Source organism: Halichoerus grypus, chromosome 12, assembly GCF_964656455.1.
Source record: "Halichoerus grypus chromosome 12, mHalGry1.hap1.1, whole genome shotgun sequence".
Lineage (NCBI taxonomy): Eukaryota > Metazoa > Chordata > Mammalia > Carnivora > Phocidae > Halichoerus > Halichoerus grypus.
Window position 1 is genome coordinate 33,490,062 of NC_135723.1, and position 21,256 is coordinate 33,511,317.

The 21,256-nt window shown below is 38.1% G+C and overlaps 1 protein-coding gene and 1 pseudogene across 1 annotated transcript in view; one reads left to right on the forward strand and one right to left on the reverse strand.

Moving 5' to 3' along the window:
- The window catches only part of ZNF804B (zinc finger protein 804B), a 508,004-nt gene that overhangs the window by 345,005 nt on the left and 141,743 nt on the right, over nt 1–21,256 (forward strand). The gene's annotated exons all lie outside the window — the stretch shown is intronic.
- On the reverse strand, nt 1,254–14,305 carry LOC118544458 (60 kDa heat shock protein, mitochondrial pseudogene; annotated as a pseudogene).

The window sequence follows — 21,256 nt, forward strand, 5'->3', positions numbered from 1 at the left end:
GGCTTCCATTATGTCTGAAGTTAAAATTAATACTCAATTTTAGAAAATTCCATTGGTTACATTGCTGGTATAATTATCTACTTTACTCAGATACAAGATGCCTATGTTCTATTGAGTGAAAAGAAAGTGTCCAGTGTCCAGTCCATCGTACCTGCTTTTCAAATTGCCAATGTTCACTGTAAGCCCTTGGTCATAATTGCTGAAGATGTTGATGGAGAAGCTCTGAGCATACTCATTTTGAATAGGCTAAAAGTTTTATCCTTATTTTAATGTTATTGCATATTATTGCATATTTATCATTTATTAAAAACTACCACAAATCGGGCACCTGGGTGGCTCAGTTGGTTAAGCGACTGCCTTCAGCTCAGGTCATGGTCCCGGAGTCCTGGGATAGAGTCCCACATCGGGCTCCCGGCTCAGCGGGGAGCCTGCTTCTCCCTCTGACCCTCTCCCCTCTCATGCTGTTTCTCTCTCTCTCTCTCTCTCAAATAAAAAAAAAAAAATCTTTAAAAAAAAACTACCACAAATCATCTGGGAAACAGGGAAGGAATGAAAATAAAAGTGCTATATTCAAGAAAACGAATGTAACAGTATCTCCTCAGAAAGAGATCAGAAACATATCTTTTCTTTCCAGTTGGGCTTGAGGTCTCCAAGGCAGAGAATAATAGAGTAGGTGCCAGACTCTTATGTAAGTGATGGCTAATACTTTTTGAGTACTTAGTATATGCTAGGAACTGTGCTAAGACAGTTATATTTATTAACCCCCCAAATTATTTGGTGAGGTTAAACACTAGTACTTATTAGTATCCCCTTTCACAGATTAGGATGGCAGGCATGGAGAGTTTAACTTCCTCGTGGTTACTTAGCAGGTTGGTGGCAGAGTAGTGATTTTCTTTTTGTTTTTTTTTTTTTTAGATTTATTTATTTATTTTTGGGAGGGGTGTACATGAGCAAGGGGGAGGGGCAGATGGAGAGGGAGAAAGAGAATCTCAAGCAGGTTCCGCACGGAGAGTGGAGCCTGACATGAGGTTTGATCCCATGACCCCAAAATCATGACCTGAACTGAAACCAAGAGTTGGACGCTCAACAGATTGAGCCACCCTGGCGCCCCATGGTTGTACTGATTTTCTTAAACATCAGCCAGCGTTTTTAGTCATTTCCTTCCCCTGGCTTCTCTGAACTTATTGTTGAGAAGCTCTGTCTCAACTTTCGTCTCACAGTTCATTAATCATGGTAAAACACTATTCTAGAAATCAGAACCTGCTACCTCCTATACTACCTCCCATTCTACCCATCACGTCCATGCCAGGGTCCTTCTCTTCTCTAGGAATTCCAGTGACCACCACTTCTTCTGTAGTTAACAGAGAGGCCACTCCAGCAGCATCCACTAAAGCAGTTCCTACCACCTTACTTGGATCGCTAATTCCTTTTTCCACCATATCCACAAAATCTCCAAGCATAGTGCCATAACCAAATTCTGAGGACCGTGGCATAGTTTTTTTCAACTATCAGTGATCCTTCAACACCTGCATTCTTGGCAATGGTCACTGCAGGAATTTTGAGTGTTCTTTTAATAATTTCTATACCAATTATTGTAATCTTCATTAGCTGGAGTCATTGAATCCAAGGCTGGAATGCATCGAAGCAGGGCTCAACCCCCTCCCAGAGCAATGCCTTTTTCAACAGCAGCTCATGTAGCTCTGAGGGCATCTCCAACTCTGCGTTTCTTTTCATTCACTTCCAGTCACCTGCCCCACTAACCTTCAGCACAGCTACTTCATCTGAGAGTTTTGCCAGATGTTCATTCAACGTTTCCTTTTCATATTTACTAATTGTGATGCCTAACTGCTCAGTGATTTCTTGAATACGGTTTTCAATTTGACCCTTGTCACCTTTTCCTTTTAAGAGCGTGGCATCGTCTTTGGTCACAATGACCTCTCCAACTTTTCCTTAAGTCTTGAGGCTGAACATCTTCAAGATTTAGAGTCAGTCCTCCTTCTCCAAACACTGCACCACCAGTAGCAATAGTCATGTCTTTAATCTGGTTCTATTGTCACCAGAACCTGGAGCTTTGACTGCTACAACTTGAAGACCAACTTTTAGCCTATTCAAAATGAGTATGCTCAGAGCTTCTCCATCAACATCTTCGGCAATTATGACCAAGGGCTTACAGTAAGCATTGGCAATTTGAAGAGCAGGTACAATGGACTGGACACTGGAAATTTTCTTTTCACTCAGTAGAACATAGGCATCTTAGAATTCACATTTCTGATCTTTTGATATATTAATGAAGTACGGAGAAATATAACCTCGATCACACTTCATGCCTTTAATAAACCATACTAGGTACCTTATATCTTGAAATGTTATGAAATCAGTTCTAGTGGCATTGGTATCTGATTGTCATCAAGAAAAGTGAAAAAGCAAAAGATTAACTGGAATGGTGTACCTGCCCATAGAGTAAAGAGAGTGGGATTGCATTTCCTTGGAAAGGCAGCTGAGGGGCCCTTTATCCTGGGGGCAGCCTGAGGGACTCATGTTAGAAAGCTGTGGCCCACCTGCCATTCTGAAGGGACATGCCCAGGAGGATGACCCAAACACAGGTGCTTCAGGAGAGGAGCCGGCAGTCCAGATGGAACAAAGCAGCTGGGGAATTGTAACACAGAAAATGACTTAGAGAAAGTATTTTTGAGAAAATCACAAATACATCCGAGAATGAAATAGACTCAACAACCACCATGGAGAATCCTCGGATGCAGCTTACAACTGTCCCAGCTATGTCAGGCTTTTCTGTTCTTCATGAATCTTCTCTTTACCAGGTCTGATCTTAAGAGTCAGAAATAGCACGGTGAGGGAGGAAGGAGGTGAAATGAGTTGCAGAGAAGAAGCATCTTCACCTACAGGTTTACAGACTGGGACTGGCCCAAGCTGGGGAGAGGGGAAAAAAAACAAACAAACCTTTAAACATTGAACATTTTTAATAACAAAGAAGTGGATTCCTTCTTTCTCTCTTTTTTTTAAGACTAAAACCAAAAGGAATATTTATTTATTTCCCCAGAGTGACAGGAAAACTCAGAAACCTGAGGTGATTTTCATCCCAGGTGGGGGGTGGGGGTGGAGATCTTCACCTACAGAGTGGGTGGAATGGGACAGAGAGAAGACAGGACCCTTTCTGAGCTTCCTTGACCTAGTTCAACAACTACAACAACTGAGTAAACCTGATGTTGTCACAGTTAAAATGCATATATTTTTGAAGGCCCTTTAAAGAAAACTGATATTAAAAATTGTGATTCCAGTGATGTCCCAGGGAAAGTAGTCACCTATTTCACTAATCCATGGAACACGCTTAAAATTTCTCCAAAAGTATCTAAGGTAAAATTATGTAATATCTGTGAAAAAATGTATGGCTCACTGCTTGGCACAGAAGCATTCATAAATGTTTGTCTTTTCCCTTAGGAAATAGGGTGTTTTATTAGTAGAGAAAAAAATGAAGGAAATTTTGTTATGCCAGTTTCCTGTATTTTCAGAACTGAGGGACTAAGTTTTATGACATCCTTTTATGAGCCCAAGTATAAAACTCAGATATAGCCTATAGTTTTGAAGAACTGTTACATCAACTACTTTTAATCTGACTCATTTATATTTTCTATATAGAAGCATCAGAACACATTTTATGAAGTTCCCCTTCTTTGGGCCATTACAAACTCGGTCCAGAAGCCAGAAGTGGTGTGGCTTTGGAACCATGTCTGCCCTCCTTAGAAAGGATAAAGGCAAGTTCACCTATCTGTGAAGATCTTTGATTTGAGGGAACATAGAATTGAAATTGACTTTATGCACCGCTTTTTATAGAGAATTAGATTAAAAAGCCCAATATCTAAGTCTGCTTTGTTCTAATTTAAAAGATAATCAAAATATCTTCAACACTGTGGGAGGTCTCTCAGTAAACACGGATTTATATTTAGCACAATTTATTTGAAAATCAGAAAGACTGCCAAAATGGTCCAAACATTAAATTATTTCAATTTTAGAGGGCAGATATTACTGAGAAGTAATAAAATATTGCCAGCCTGCATAGGCAGCTCATCATCACTAATAAGATGAAAAGACCAATTATGCCTCACAGGGACAAATGTTGATGAAAGGGTGGACTTCATAACTGCCTGGCCATGTTAGAGGCTGTAATCACAGAGGAGAGGGAAGGAAGCACCCAGCACAACACCAAAAGCTGCAAGGAGGAGTCATCTGATGAAGGGGGAAAGATGGGAAATTTTAAAGAAAATGTCAGAGGAAATTGCCTGGTGGTAAGAGCTCTACTTATGTATGACTCTTAAGGAAATTGTCTTCTTAGAAAATTATAAGTTCTCAAAATGTCTTAAATAAAAAAATGGACCTATCTAAGCATTCTGTAGATCAAGCTTGGTATTCTCAGACTTCAGAAAAGTTGTTTTTACCTGTCACAGCTCCTCATTCTTCTGAGGAAGATTCAGGAACTGTGTGAGCTTGGATTTGTATAGGGGCTCCAGAGAGATACTCAACTTGCTTTCCATTCAAGCCTGATAATGTGAAGGTGAAGCTAAGACCCCATCAAATACTTATTGAGGAATTCTGTATGTGAATAATCACATGCAATTTCAAATGAGATAGCATATATAAAATGCAAAATACAGCCCTATATAGGCAAGGTGATATTGTGCCTAAAATTATGATATGTCATAATCACTATGTATTCATTGAGAATGTATTGAAATGGACTCAGTACTGTACTGTGCATAGGAAGGATAAAGGAGTCGTGTCTAGGCTACTAGGGAGGTAATAGAAGGTACTAAGAGAAAAAAATAACATGCGTGAGAAAATTTTTAAAAATAATATGATGCAGTGTGTAATTAAGTACCATATTATGTAACACAGGATTATTAAAGTTCAGAAAAAAATAAATGCAGTGAGAACTGGCAGGGGTTTCTAGAAAAGGGGGGAACTTGAAGTGGGACTTGAAAAATGCATAGGATTTGGGAATCTAGAGGTTGAAAGGGAAGAAATTTAAAGAAAGAGAAATAGCAACCCCCAGGTTCAAGGGTGGGAATGACAAAGAGATTGGATTAGGGAACCAGTGTAGTAGGACCAGATTTACTAGATTGGAATCCCAGCTCCCCGACTTACAGGTGTAACCTAAATATTATGTGATCCTTCTGTGCCACACTTCCAACATCAGTAAAATGGAAGTAACTATCATTTCTATTTTAAGATATTTTGAGAATTAATGGATTGACATATATAAAGCACTTCCACTAGAACCCAACTCCTAGGAGGTGGTCAACAAATGTTAGCTACTCTTACTATTATTATGTTGTTGTACACTGTTAAAGGACATGATTTTCATGGCTAGAATGAAGCCAGATTATACAACAGCAGCAACTACCACCTGTTACAGATGGAGTGATAGACACCATGCTCCACCCTTTGCCTGCATTTTCTCTTATTCCTAACAACCACCCCCTGGAGAGAGGGAGAGCTGAGAATTAGAGAAGCAAGTTTCTCAAGAATTCTGCAGCTATTAAGAACAGCCAAGACTTGGAAGTGCAATCTTTTGGCCATCACCCCCGTGTTTGAAACTCCTGCATTACAGTGCTTGAACTTAAATGATAGAGGATCCTGAGATTGAGGCAGGAGTCAGACACAAGTTTACTAGATGAGTTGAAAGTAGAAAAGAGTTCAGATTCAGGAACATCAGCCTGGTGGTAGCTGGTGGCCGCTGGAATACTCTAGGAAAGGTGAGGTAAATAAACTTTTAAGATGGCAGCCCTGAGACATGAGGAGAGGGGGAAAAAAAAAAAAGATGGAGAAGAATTTATCCTGGGCCCTGAAAGTGAGAGACAGTAATTTTGACTCTTGGTGATGGATCCCAAATGACTAGGAGAATGGTAGCTTCTGGAGGGCTGACTTGGAGAAAGGGTACAAAAAAGGACCTTGGCTACTTGAACATAAGGCCAGGGCTGAGAGAGTCTCTTTGTCTCTGTATGTTTTGCAATGTTAGCTGTGCCCATCTTCCAATCCCTTCATGAGATTGGAAATTAGCTTTCCTGTTACCCTGGGTTGCATTTCACTTGTCCCTTGGGAACTCTAGCTCACATTTTCTAAGCTGCTTGCTGTATAGAAGTCATTTAAGGAAGGACACATTAGTCCTGGAAGACAATAGTTATTCCTAATGCAGTTGAGAGTTCTCTGTTTTGTAGCCTCAGACCCTTTACAAGCAAGGAGTAGAAATAAACATCATGGCTAATGCACTTCAGCAATATAAAAGGTTTCTACAAGGAAAACGCTGCTAACAGTAAACAGTTTATATAAAGCAAAGATAAATCATAATGGAGTGGTAATTTGAGTTTGTATTGTACATCTCCTCAGGGAATTCCTAGTGCTCTAAAGACACTATCTCATTACTACCTGGAGTACCTCTGAGAAATATGCAAAAAGCATCATTTTCTTCAATTTTTGCAGAAGGACCTAAGTCACAGGGAATTAATGTGGCTTGTCATTATATGGAAGTGGATTACTCATTTTCATGGAAAGGATTGTCTCCGTGAATGGGCTGATTTTCTCGTGAAATTAGTCACTCAACCTGAGGGAAAAAAGACAACTGAAGTCCCCCCAGAAAACAAGCAAGCAAAATACACTTTAACATATTTCAGTACCTCTTTTGGCAACCCTCTGGACTAGTTTGAACCTAAATAATGCAACTAGAATCAGAATAGAGTATACTGACTTTATCCATTAGAGTAACATCACATATTTACTTGAAAGTTTTTGATGGGAAAGGTGAAATTTTTAAGGGAAAGTGTAAGAAACGTGCAGCTTCTAGGCAAATGTGTGACATAGTGGGAATGGAGCTGCCCTTGTCCCTCTGTACCATCTCAGGTCAACCTTAATGACAAATGGACATGCTCACCAGAGCATGATCTCTGCACCCAGGAGTGACGCATAAAGAATGATCGATCACTTCCTTAGGATTTCAGAGGAAATTGCAATGGAGCCCACTAACTCTTAGGCATGCTGCTCAACAGAGCACCCACCACTACTGCACAGCTAGAGAGTGTGACCTAACTGCTTCTCTGCCCACCTTTCCCATAATCCTCCCTATCTCCAACTCCCTGCCTTGCCTTAGGTGTATACATTTAGAAATCACTCAAGCCAGAACATAGTTCTGCAAGATTCTAATGCTTGTCTTCCTTGTTGATCATTTTGGGTAAGGCTGCATAGATCAACTTAGCTCAGTACGTTTGATTTTTACTCCTAGATGTAATGTCCCACATTTTATTGCTCTTAATTATATGTGTTCCTAACATCCTATTCTCCTCTTAATTCACTTGTGAAGGAAAATATGTTTTTTAACTGCTGAGTATGGCCTTCTTTATGGATGCAGATCTCTGGACAATGATCAAGATTTGTTATTCATTTATTTTTAAATTTTATTTTATTATGTTGATCATCATACATTACATCATTAGTTTTTGATGTAGTGTTCCATGATTCATTGTTTGCGTATAACACCCAGTGCTCGATTCAATATGTGCCCTCCTTAATACCCATCACCAGGCTAACCCATGCCCCCCCCCCAGAACCCTCAGTTTGTTGCTCAGAGTCCATAGTCTCTCATGGTTCGTCTCCCCCTCTGATTCCCCCCCTTAATTTTTCCCTTCCTACTATCTTCTTCTTCTTCTTTTTTTTTTTATAACATAATGTATTATTTGTTTCAGAGGTACAGGTCTGTGATTCAACAGTCTTACACAATTCACAGCACTCACCATAGCACATACCCTTCCCAGTGTCTATCACCCAGCCACCCCATCCCTCTCACACCCCACCACTCCAGCAACCCTCAGTTTGTTTCCTGAGATTAAGAATTCCTCATATCAGTGAGATCATGTGATACAAGTCTTTGATTGACTTATTTCGCTTAGCATAATACCTTCTAGTTCCATGCACGTCGTTGCAAATGGCAAGATGTTGTGTTTTTTGATGGCTGCATAATATTCCATTGTGTATATATATATATATATATATATATATATATATATATACCACATCTTCTTTATCCATTCATCTGTTGATGGACGTCTTGGCTCTTTCCATAGTTTGGCTATTGTGGATATTGCTGATATAAACATCGGGGTGCACGTACCCCTTCAGATCACTACATTTGTATCTTTGGGGTAAATACCCAGTAGTGCAATTGCTGGGTCGTAGGGTAGCTCTATTTTTAACTTTTTGAGGAACCTCCATACTGTTTTCCAGAATGGCTGCACCAGCTTGCATTCCCACCAACAGTGTAGGAGGGTTCCCCTTTCTCTGCATCCTCACCAACATCTGTCGTTTCCTGACTTGTTAAATTCAGCCATTGTGACTGGTGTGAGGTGGTATCTCATTGAGGTTTTGATTTGGATTTCCCTGATGCCAAGCGATGTTGAGTGCTTTTTCATGTGTCTGTTGGCCATTTGGATGTCTTCTTTGGAAAAATGTCTGTTCATGTCTTCTGCCCATTTCTTGATTGGATCATTTGTTCTTTGGGTGTTGAGTTTGATAAGTTCTTTGTAGATTTTGGATACTAGCCCTTTATTTGATATGTCATTTGCAAATATCTTCTCCCATTCTGTCAGTTGCTTTTGGTTTTGTTGACTGTTTCCTTTGATGTGCAAAAGCTTTTTATCTTGATGAAGTCCCAATAGTTCATTTTGCCCTTGCTTCCCTTGCCTTTGGCGATGTTTCTAGGAAGAAGTTGCTGTGGCTGAGGTCGAAGAGGTTGCTGCCTGTGTTCTCCTCTAGGATTTTGATGGATTCCTGTCTCACATTTAGGTCTTTTATCCATTTTGAGTCTATTTTTGTGTGTGGTGTAAGGAAATGGTCCAGTTTCATTCTTCTGCATGTGGCTGTCCAATTTTCCCAACACCATTTGTTGAAGAGACTGTCTTATTTCCATTGGACATTCGTTCCTGCTTTGTCGAAGATTAGTTGACCATAGAGTTGAGGGTCCATTTCTGGGGTCTCTATTCTGTTCCATTGATCTATGTGTCTGTTTATGTGTCAGTACCATACTGTCTTGATGATTACGGGCTTTGTAATAGAGCTTGAAGTGTGGAATTGTGATGCCACCAGCTTTGCTTTTCTTTTTCAACATTCCTCTGGCTATTCGGGGTCTTTACTGGTTCCATAGAAATTTTAGGATTATTTGTCCATTTCTTTGAAAAAACTTGATGGTATTTTGATAGCAATTGCATTAGATGTGTAGATTGCTCTAGGTAGCATTGACATCTTCACAATATTTGTTCTTCCAATCCATGAGCATGGAACGTTTTTCCATTTCTTTGTGTCTTCCTCAATTTCTTTCATGAGTATTTTATAGTTTACTGAGTACAGATTCTTTGCCTCTTTGGTTAGATTTATTCCTAGGTATCTTATGGTTTTGGGTGCAATTGTAAATGAGATTGACTCCTTAATTTCTCTTTCTTCTGTCTTGTTGTTGGTGTATAGAAATGCAACTGATTTCTGTGCATTGATTTTATATCCTGCCACTTTACTGAATTCTGTATGAGTTCTAGCAGTTTTGGGGTGGAGTCTTTTGGGTTTTCCACATAAAGTATCATATCATCTGCAAACAGAGTTTGACTTCTTTGCTGATTGGATGCCTTTGATTTCTTTTTGTTGTCTGATTGCTGTGTCCCCATAGGACTTCTAGTACTATGTTGAATAGCAGTGGTGATAGTGGACATCCCTGTTATATTCCTGACCTTAGGGGAAAAGCTCTCAGTTTTTCCCCATTGAGAATGATATTCACTGTGGGTTTTTCATAGATGGCTTTTATGATAATGAGGTATGTACCCCCTATCCCTACACTCTGAAGAGTTTTAATCAAGAAAGGATGCTGTACTTTGTCAAATGCTTTTTCTGCATCTATTGAGAGGATCATATGGTTCTTGTTCTTTCTTTTATTAATGTATTGTATCACATTGATTGATTTGCAGCTGTTGAACCAACCTTGCAGCCCAAGATTAAATCCCACTTGGTTGTGGTGAATAATCCTTATAATGTACTGTTGGATCCTATTGGCTAGTATTTTGGTGAGAATTTTTGCATCCATGTTCATCAGGGATAATGGTTTGTAATTCTCTTTCTTTTGATGTCCATTAGCATGGTAAATTGTTTTCCACCCCCTCACTTTAAACCTGGAGGTGTCTTTGGGTCTAAAATGCATCTCTTGCAGGAAGCATATTGATGGGTCTTGTTTTTTTTTATCCAGTCTGATACCCTGTGTCTTTTGATTGGGGCATTTAGCCCATTTACATTCAGGGTAACTATTGAAAGATATGAATTTAGTGCCATTGTATTGCCTGTAAGGTGACTGTTACTGTATATTGTCTCTGTTCCTTTCTGGTCTCTGTTACTTTTAGGCTCTCTCTTTGCTTAGAGGACCCCTTTCAATATTTCTTGTAGGGCTGGTTTCATGTCTGCAAATTCCTTTAGTTTTTGTTTGTGCTGGAAGCTTTTTATCTCTCCTTCTATTTTCAATGACAGCCTAGCTGGATATAGTGTTCTTGGCTGCATATTTTTCTTATTTAGTGCTCTGAATATGTCATACCAGTCCTTTCTGACCTGCCAGGTTTCTGTGGATAGGTCTGTTGCCAATCTAATGTTTCTACCACCGTAGGTTACAGATCTCTTGTCCCGAGCTGCTTTCAGGATTTTCTCTTTGTCTCTGAGACTTGTAAGTTTTCTATTAGATGTCAGGCTGTTGACCTATTTTTATTGATTTTGAGGGGGTTTCTCTGTCTCCTGGATTTTGATGCCTGTTTCCTTCCCCAAATTAGGGAAGTTCTCTGCTATAATTTGCTCCAATATACCTCTGCCCCCCTCTCTCTTTCTTCTTCTTCTGGGATCCCAATTATTCTAATAGTGTTTCGTCTTATGGTACCACTTATCTCTAGAATTCTGCCCTCTTGATCCAGTAGTTGTTTATCTCTCTTTTTCTCAGCTTTTTTATTCTCCATCATTTGGTCTTCTACATCACTAATTCTTTCATCTGCCTCATTTATCTTAGCAGTTAGAGCCTCCGTTTTTGATTGCACCTCATTAATAGCCTTTTTGATTTTGACTTGGTTAGATTTTAGTTCTTTTATTTCTCCAGAAAGGGTTTCTCTAGTATTTTCCATGCTTTTTTCAACCCCAGCTAGTATCTTTATAATCATCATTCTGAACTCTAGTTCTGACATGTTACTATTGTCCGTATTGATTAGGTCCCTGGCAGTCGGTACTGCCTCTTGTTCTTTTTTTTGAGGTGAGTTTTCTGTCTAGTCATTTTGTCCAGAGAAGAATAGATGAATGAGAGAACAAAATACTAACAGGGTAACAACGACCCCAGAAAAAATATATACTAAACAAATCAGAAGAGACCTGAGACTGGGTGAAAAGAAAAGGAAAGAAAGAAAAAAGAAGAAAATAAAATAAGAATATGACCAAATATGATCAGGCTGGTGAATAGATCAGTGCCACAACTAGATTTTGGGCGTATTTTGGCCTGTTAGAAGAAACTGCCTCCCAAAATTTTAAAGAAAGAAAAATATATGAACAAAAATAAGGGTAAATACATGAAGGGATGGAATATGACTGTAAAGATGAAAATTATAAAAGATTTTATAAAAGGAATTGATAAGAAGTTGGTTGAAAAAAGAAAGAAGAGAAATTAAAAGAAAAAAAAGGGAGAGAATGTGATCAGACAGGAGACTAGAACAAAACCATACACTAGAGATTTAGGGTATATTTTGGTCTGTTAGAAGAAACTGTATCCCAAAATTTTAAGGAGAGAACAACTTATATATATATATATATACCAAAAATAAGGTTAACTACAATGAAGGGGTAGAATATGACTCTAAAAATGAAAAGTAAAAAAAGATTTTTAAAAAAGGGATTGATAAGATGGCTGAAAAAGGGAAAAAGAAAAATTAAAAAAAAATAGAAAAAGAAAAAAAAAGAAAATTAAAAGAATTAACTTTGAAAGACTAAAGAATCATGGTAAAAAAGCCATTAAATCTATGTGCAGTATTCCCCTAGTGCTCGCGTTCTGCCGTTCTCACTGATCGGTAAACTTGGTCTTGGCTGGTTGTTCTTGCTGATCTTCTGGAGGAGGGACCTGTTGCCATGGTTCCCAAATGTCTTTGCCGGAGGCGGAATTGCCCCACCCTAGCTGGTCCGGGCTAAGTAATCTGCTCGGGTTTGCTCTCAGGAGCTTTTGTTCCCTGAAAGCTTTCCCTACAGCTTTGGAGGCGGAGAGTGAAAATGGCGGCCTCCCAATCTCCGCACCAGAGGAGCCGAGAACCCAGGGCCCAGGTCTTCAGTGAGCCCCCAGAGAAAAGCAGTCAATCACTCCCGTCTCCCCGGTCTCTGGCCACACTCTGTGCTCACCCGGCCTGTGACCGAGCATTTCTATCTCTGACGCACGACCCCATGTGGAGTCTCCAAACCCAGCAGATCCCTGTGGCGCACTCCCGCGCCGCTTCTCCCGGGGGAGGAAGGGGAGTCTCCCCGGATCTGCCACTTGTTGGGTCCCTGCTGGAGGAGCAGTGGCCCGACTGTGTCCCAGATCATGGTTTATGGCAACCCCGAGCTGAGAGCCCACTCCTTGGCTCTGTCTCTGCAGCTGGCTTCCCCGCTCTGATACCTGGGAGCTCTGCCACACTCAGGCACCCCCGGTCTTTCTGTGACCCCGAGGGTCCTGAGACCATACTGTCCCACGAGGGTTCCACCCCCTGCTTAGGCACTGGAGCGACGTCCCTCAGCGGAGCAGACTTCTAAAAGTTCCGGTTTTGTGCTCCGCGGCTCTGTCACTTGCCAGAAGCGGCCAACGGAGGCCCCCTCCCCCGCCGTCTATCCTCCCGAATATCGCCTCAGATTCACTTCTCCGCACGTCCTACCTTCCAGAAAGTAGTCACTTTTCTGTTCGGAGAGTTGCTGCTATTCTTTTCTTTGCTCCCCTGTTGAGTTCGTAAGTGTTCAGAATGGTTTGATAGCTATCTAGCTGAATTCCTGGGACCAGACAAAATTTAGGTCTCCAGGCTGTTATTCATTTTTTTTTAATTTTTATTTAATTTTTTTATAGAGAGACAGAGACACAAGTGGGGGTGGGGGGCACGGGTGGGGGCAGAGGGAGATGGAGAGAGAGAATCTTAAGCATACTCCACACTCAATGCAGAGCCTTACATAGGTCTCCATCTCAGGATCCTGAGATCATGACTTCAGCTAAAATCAAGTCAGACACTTAACCCACTGAGCCACCCAGGTGCCCCAAGATGTGTATTTTCAAACAGTTTCGTTACCTTGACCTTATTTCTTTAGATACATATTTCAGTGTTAGGAAAAGGATATTTGGAGTGTAAATCCTACATTAATGGTCTGTTAAATCATTCAACATGAACCCTTGTTTTCAGCTGCAAAGTGATTAGGAAACACTGATTATAACTGGTAATTAACAAACTGTTCTAAAGTAAATAAGGACCGGGGCGCCTGGGTGGCTCTGTCAGTTAAACGTCTGCCTTCAGCTCAGGTCCTGATCCCGGGGATCAGGGGTCCTGGGATCAAGCCCTGAATTGGGCTCCCTGCTCAGCAGGGAGTCTGCTTCTCCATCTCCCTCTGCCTGCCACTCCCCCTGCTTATGCTCTCTCTCTCTCTCTGTCAAATAAGTCAATAAAATCTTTAAAAAAATAAAGTAAATAAGGACCAAACTAAAGTATTTATCACCATTCTTTTTCATGCCTGAGCTCCCAGTAGAAATCTACGTGTTAATCTATAGGGTACTTTTTCTCACTTGAAAAATCTGAGGAAATTGGGCATTCTGGTGCATATTTATGTGAGGTGTGGAGCCATGTGTAAGCCAAGAAAGTAGCTGAGGTATTTGCTGATCTTGGATATTGTCCAAATATTGCATAAAGGTATCTGTACAAGTGCCTTTTCTCTAAGTGAGCACCCAGCTAGTCTATTCCTGTCCTCCTCCTCACCATCTCTTGAGAGTTTAATTTTCTTCTCTCTGTAGCAGAGTTTAATTTTGATTTGCCACGTTTTAACTTTAAAACCTTATCATTAACATTTGCTTTAGCTCATCTAGCTCTTTCCTATCAGGACTCACATCACAAAGGTCTTTGTTAGTTGTAAATTCTTTAACTATACAAATCATTAGATGGGTACATATTCTTACAACTTTCGTTTTTATGTTCCGTAAAAACATGTACTCATCTGATGCACAGAGATGGTAATAAGATGAAGGCATTTTGTTAACTCATTGTCATTTTACTCTCATTACCAAACCTGATATTTTAAAACATATTTTAGTGGGGGCACCCGGATGGCTCAGTCAGTTAAGCATCCAACTCTTGATTTTGGCTCAGGTCATGATCTCAGGATCCTAAGATCAAGTCCCTTGTCAGACTCTGTACTGAGCATGGTGCCTGCTTAAGATTCTCTCTCTCCCTCTTCCTCTGCCCCTCCTCTCTCTCTCTAAATATGTATATATATATATATATATATATATGTATGTATGTTTTAGTTATTAGAAAAGGTATCACATATGTCCTATCTACATCTTTCTACATACTTTTGTCTGACAGGAAACGTGAATGGGCCTCTCACTAGCTTAGATGTGTTTACCACAAGAGAGAAAAAAAAATCAGTGATTTTTATATGTTCTAAACACATTCAAAACTGGCATAAATTAACAACATGAAGCTCTCATTTGGTTTAATATTTTTTATTGATAGATCATATCACAGTAAAAATACAACCTAGAAATATCAAGTGCATTTTTGTCTTAGAATTGTTTTTCTTTTTTTTTTTTTTTTTATTTTATTTTATTTTTTTTATTTTTATTTTTTTTTTTTTTTAAAGATTTTATTTATTTTCTTGACAGAGAGAGACATAGCGAGAGCAGGAACACAAGCAGGGGGAGTGGGAGAGGGAGAAGCAGGCTTCCCGCAGAGCGGGGAGCCCGATGTGGGACTCGATCCCAGGACCCTGGGATCATGACCTGAGCCGAAGGCAGACGCTTAACGACTGAGCCACCCAGGCGCCCTGTCTTAGAATTGTTTTTCACCTTGAAAAATATTTCAAAATATATGAGCTTTGAACTTACTTGTAGAATGCATGAGGGCTCCCATTTCTCCACATCCTCACCAACACTTGTTAGTTCCTTGGTTTTCATTTCTTTTCTTCCTTTCTTCCTTCCTTCTTTTTTTTTTTTAATAATAGCTATCCTAATGAGTATGAAGTCTTCCTTTGCTTTTGAAATCAAAGATTTTAAGTATAAAAAAAATTTATGACAGGTTTGCAAGAACAATTTTTCCTACAAATTTCACACAGTGAATATATGTAATTTCTTTCCATTATTCTAATATGTGGGTAGCAATTGCCTTAAATTACTTCTAGTATAGAAGTCATACCATGTAGAAATACTCTATAACATTAGATAGACACATTCTATTCAACTCATCCCCTTGTATGAAGAATATTTATAATTACTCCTGGTGAATGAAAAAAAAGTATAGATAATTATCTCCTTAAAGTCTTAGTAGGGTTTATGAAACCTTCACAATTTCCCAAAAGCAGGGAAAATACATTTGAATTAGCTTAGAGAAACACAAAAACTTTGATTTGATTCAGAAATGTCACATGAACTTATTTTTCTCTTTATGTTTTTCTGTATTTCCCATGAATAAATACCTCTCATTTTATCTTGTGGAAAAAAAATGTCATACAAATAGTGGTAAGCTTTAGGATCTGGGCTAATATGCATTCTTTTCTTTTAAAATAATGAATAGATCAAAGTGAATAATATCTAGTAGGGTGTTTGTTATTCTATTGTTCTAAAAAAGAACTATTTCTTTTTTAGGCTGCTATCAGGCTTAAGTTTTCTTTTCAAGAAAACTCTGAAATCTAAAATGACGATAGAGCTTCAAAAAATCAAACCAGATTTTACATGATTAAATATTTCATATTTCAAAAAAATTCCACCAAAGAACAATGTTTCACAGAGAACTGAAAAAACTAAAAAGAGCTAGTATTCATATGTAGTAAGTGAATATATTTCAGGACTCAGGAGTGAAACTATGGTTATTCCTTGATAAGACAATCATTTGAACAATAAATATGTGATATTGTGACCAAATAGTGTGATAAACACTGGAGTTACATTTGCTTTGACAACTTCACTAATGTATTCCTACATTAAATATTTACATATAGGGTGTGTCCAGTATGGTGTTAGGTAAGAACACACAACCAATTCTTTGGTTTTCTAATTGTAGTATTATTCAGCCTTTAAAACCATCAGATTTTGATTTAAAGAGTGGTTTATACTTTATAAACTGATTGTAATCATAAATAAAATCATAAATTAAAATCAATTTAATATATTAACTGATTCATTCCACAAATGTATACTTATTTCCTACTGTGGACCAGATCCTATGTTCCATGTTAGTGAACAGAAATGATGAATACAATGTTTTTCCTTCCTTGGATTGTTCAAAGACACTCATTATAATTGATTTAGGATCAGTGCACTAACTCAGGGGATAAATCCTCTTTTTTTCTACAAAGCTTAGGGAATTAAAGGAAATAAAATCTGTTCTCCCTTCACCTTTAAGTTTAAAGTCACAAAAATTAGACATATTTTCCATTTATTTCCTGAATTCTGTGCTGCATTTACCACTCTCAGAAAGTTTTTGGCATGAAATCAAAATGAACTAGGATCTTCAGCATACTCTGAATCAGTCTCCAAATAAAGAGATCATTGAGCTTCCAAATGATGTTTAAACTCATTATCTTCCAACAGGGAAGCATTAAACTATCATCCCCTAGAAACATTATTACCATGGAACATCTGTAAACGTCAGTACGTGGTCAGTGATATTGATGGGATCCACTTTTTTGGTAAATTTAAACATACTCAAAAGATGATGAAGAAAATCAATGAACATTTATCAGTAATGAGACAGAATAAAGATCTTATAGCATAAGCCCATTTTGTAGGATGCAATAATGTACCCATAAAACTACTGAATTACTTATAAACATATTAGGATGTGACATTAATCTAAATGTGGGGATAATGAACATGGCAATAGAAATTGCCAGTCAAATATTTCTAAGTGTGCTTGTACTGAAATTAGGAGGCATCTAAATTGCAATACATTTAAAAAGCAACAATGGGTGCAAATGATAAGCTGGAAGTAGTTTCCCTATAGATGTCCTGTAGACTCATAGAAATAAAGTAAAGCCATTCAGACACTGACAGTTTTTCTTCCTGAATTTTGCCATATAAATAGACCATCCTCAAAATGGTACACCTTGAAATATTTCAGAAGTAATTCCTGCACATTTTTGGAACTAAGGAAATCAGAATTGTCAAAGTAACTGTAATTGGGACAGACATGTCCCACTGTGTATTCTGGGGCTCAGTTGAAAGAGGATAAAGTGAACTCTGTAAATTAAGTTAAAAGTGTTAAATAGTGTAATTAAAGTGTTTATACATGAAAAGTATAAAAAAAAAATAACATGACCACAAAGTGGTTCTACAGCCAGGCCTAAAAAAAAAACATACATTCAAATTAGAGGAATGCCATATGTATGTATGTTTCCAACCACTGATCAATCATCATTTGAATTTCTAACCCAGATATTAGAGAGCAAAACCCATATTCTAACAGTTTTGTTGTCAATGAAAGCATGATAATGATCCCATCCTTCATCTTGCACCTGTGTTTGTTTCCTATTAGCAAGTAATAGCAGATGATATAAAAAGTGCTAATACTAAGGGAGGAAATGTCAGAATTTTAGTCATATTGAATTAAATAGTTTTAATTTGTAACTTCTTGAATACAGTAGCAATTATTATAGTTTTACAAACATAAAACCAGAGGAAATGTAGAGTAGAGAGGATATGCTCAGGAATCAAGCTAACGTAGATTCATACTCCAACCCTGCTACTTTTGATGCCTGAAATTTTGGGCAAATCATTTAACCTCTGTAAATTTTAATTTTCCTGGCTGCACCTGATATAAGATCTATATCTTTAACTGAGGGTTGCTGGAGGGGAGGTGGGTGGGGGGATGGGTTAAATGGGTAATGAGGATTAAGGATTAAAGAGGACACTTGTAATGAGGACTAGGTCTTGTATATAAGTGATGAATCACTAAGTTCGACACCTAAAACTAATATTACATTGTATGCTAACTAACTGGAATTTAAACTAAAACTTGTGTGTGTGGGGAAGACCTCTATCTTAGGATTGTGATAAATGGTTAATTAAGTTATTTCTTGTGAAATGCTTTAATAGGGCACCTCACACATAGTACTTTTCCAACAAACGTTAGCTATTGTTACTGATTATTATTCAATCACATTAGTTGCTAATAAAAGTGCTCCCAGTATTTATAACTAAATACAGTGCGGCTTCCAGTTGCTTCTAACATACAAACAGCAAATAAGAGTATATGAGAAAAAAGAGAACAGAAAGAGACAGGTTGTTCATTCTCCTGTAAAATTCAATATCTTATTTGTATTTTACTTTTAACTTTCTCTACTATAAACAAAGAGAAATGTAGATTATATCACTGAAGCAATTCCAAAACAATGTTCTCTTTTAAAATATTAATGTCAGTAGTCTGCTGAATAAAATAAACACAATTTGAAAATTAAAACACTATTTTCTCCAAAGAAATCAAAAGAACCTGATTTACCCAAGAAAATTTCTGCTGTTGAAAGGCAGGCACTTTTAAGAGGTTTGTGAATAGAACTTTTAATATTCATATACCACAGGCCATCCTGTCAGATAGACAATACCTGGAAGAATCTAATAAATGATGTTGTATTGACTACATCTGTTGAAATGTCCCTTAAGTGAACTCACTTCAATCTTTTCTATTCTCTGATGAATATCTCTGTTTAAAGAAGTATCAAGTTTCTGTTTTCCCCTGTTGCTGCCTTAAAAAAAGGACCAAGCTAGCCATAAACAATCAAGTCGACAGATGCCTATGAGAATTATGTTGCTCTTTTTGAGTCACTCCCAGGGCTTCTTTGGAAACTTCTGACTTTCTGCCCGGGAGATGCGGGCTGATTTTCTGCTTTTGGCTTCTTATCCTGTCATTCAATGGAAGAAGGTATTAGAAGGTTACCACTGAGCTGAAATTGAAGTCAGAGCTACTGACCCTACTGCATGAACCTTTCATTTTGTTCTCTGGGCTAGGTCACATCTTATTTGTCCATCGTAAATTTTTAGTGTCTATTCACTGAATTCCCATTCAGTGTTTCAAATCAATTTCCCAAGGGTTTCCTAGGAAAACAAGCCCAAAAGAACAAAATTTGAGCTGCCAGTCATGAACTTACATGGCTTACCTTTGCAAAAGGAATCCATTCAAGATAAAGGTACAAAAGCTTGGCCAAGGATTTCAATTTTTTAGAATACTGTATAAAGAAAGTCAAGATCTGTCATTTCATTAAAAGTAATTATAGTTACTTTTAATTCGTACAGTTACCCTAAGATGCTTAGTATTGGTAATAAATCAATAGTGACAATGGAGTTATTATTTTTCTTGGTAAATAATGCCTAGTGAACAAATATTTGGAGGCAGTATTTTATGTCTTCTCAACTGTTCTATTGTAGAAATGTCAAGACACTTTTCAAATCTCAATGTCAAATAGTCATTATCTAAAACTTGAGATAAGTGTTTTGTCACTTAACATGTAGGGGAAAAAATCCTCAAATCTATCTTCATTGTAAGTACTTAATCTCAGAGATTTCATACTTCCAAAAATTCATGCAGTCCTGGCACGAGGGAGCAAATAGTCGATCCCCATTTTGGAGCACCAAATCAGCAGAAATAAGGGGCTTATACAGGGTTCTCAGTATTGTAGGAAGTCAGCCCTAATTCTTGTCTGGTAAATACCACTACCAAACATCCATTGTTGACAGCTGGTATCCTTTATGACTAAATTTGATTCCATTCTGAATGGTCCCTACCTGCGCCATAATTATTATTAAATACTTTGAATACTATAGATGGTTCTCTTACTGGAAAACCGATTCTTTGTGCGGTAGGGCCGGGAAGTTACAAATACATAAGCACATGCATTGGGTCTCATTAAGATGATTCAGTGAACACAGAGAGAAACATTGTCTTATTAGAAGAAGTGGAGGGCTAGGAATCTGATGGCCTGAACTCCAGTCCTATTTTTGCATTAGTTGAATCTCTGCCCTTAGGTAGGTCACTCAGTGCTTGCTCTCTGCGTGTCACTTTATCTGCAAAGTGTGGAGGGTTTGAGTGTTTGTTTAGAAGACTTAGAAGAACTATGGAGGTCATAGATTCTTCTAATATCCCTTTCATTTCTTAAGTTATATTTCTCTATTTGGTCATTGGTAGGTTACCAGTCAAGAGATGGAGTTGGGCTATTAAGTGTTTCCCCCACAGACAAAATGGGAAAGCTTAAGAAAGATCAAAATACAGAGATCGGTGTTCTGGAGAAGGAGCAGGAAGGAGCGCCTGGCTCAGGCTTTCTGAGGGGGCTAATCTTTATTAGGGTACATGGTATCCTCTTTGGATGGTGTCTGAATATTGTGAGACCCTTAAATGTTATTTGGTGAGTTTCTACTTATGAAGCTAGTATATACTCTAAGCCCTTGAGAAATTAGGATCTGTGCTTAGGGTGTGTTAGTCTAAAGAAAGGTCAGATTATTAAATAGTCAATCGAAATTAGTACATCAGAACTAGTATAACTGTTATAAAGTACACTGGAATAGACATTCTAGAGAGGAAAAAAAGTTTAGATGAAAGAGATCAGAAAATCAAATTATTGGATTGTGAAAAAAATCACATTTATTTTTATCCATTTTTCAAAGTAATTAAAAAGTAGAAGACTCAAATGAATCTCTCCCTTCTCAGTAACCACCACATCTGAAATTTGGAATATGACATTTGATGTTCGGGTGAGAATTGGAAGAAAACAAAATGTGCTATTTCTTGACCCTTGAAATTTCTTCACTACTAGTGAAGGCTGCACAGGGATTTTACTGCTTTTATTTTATTAGAAACTCTTGATCCAATTAATTTATTTATTTACTTAATCTGATCTCTTATTGGTGCCATCATCCACCTGTTCCCAAGTGATTGTATTACACATACTCCCATTTAGAAATACAGTTGTAAACATCAAAAGCACTTGTGGTCTC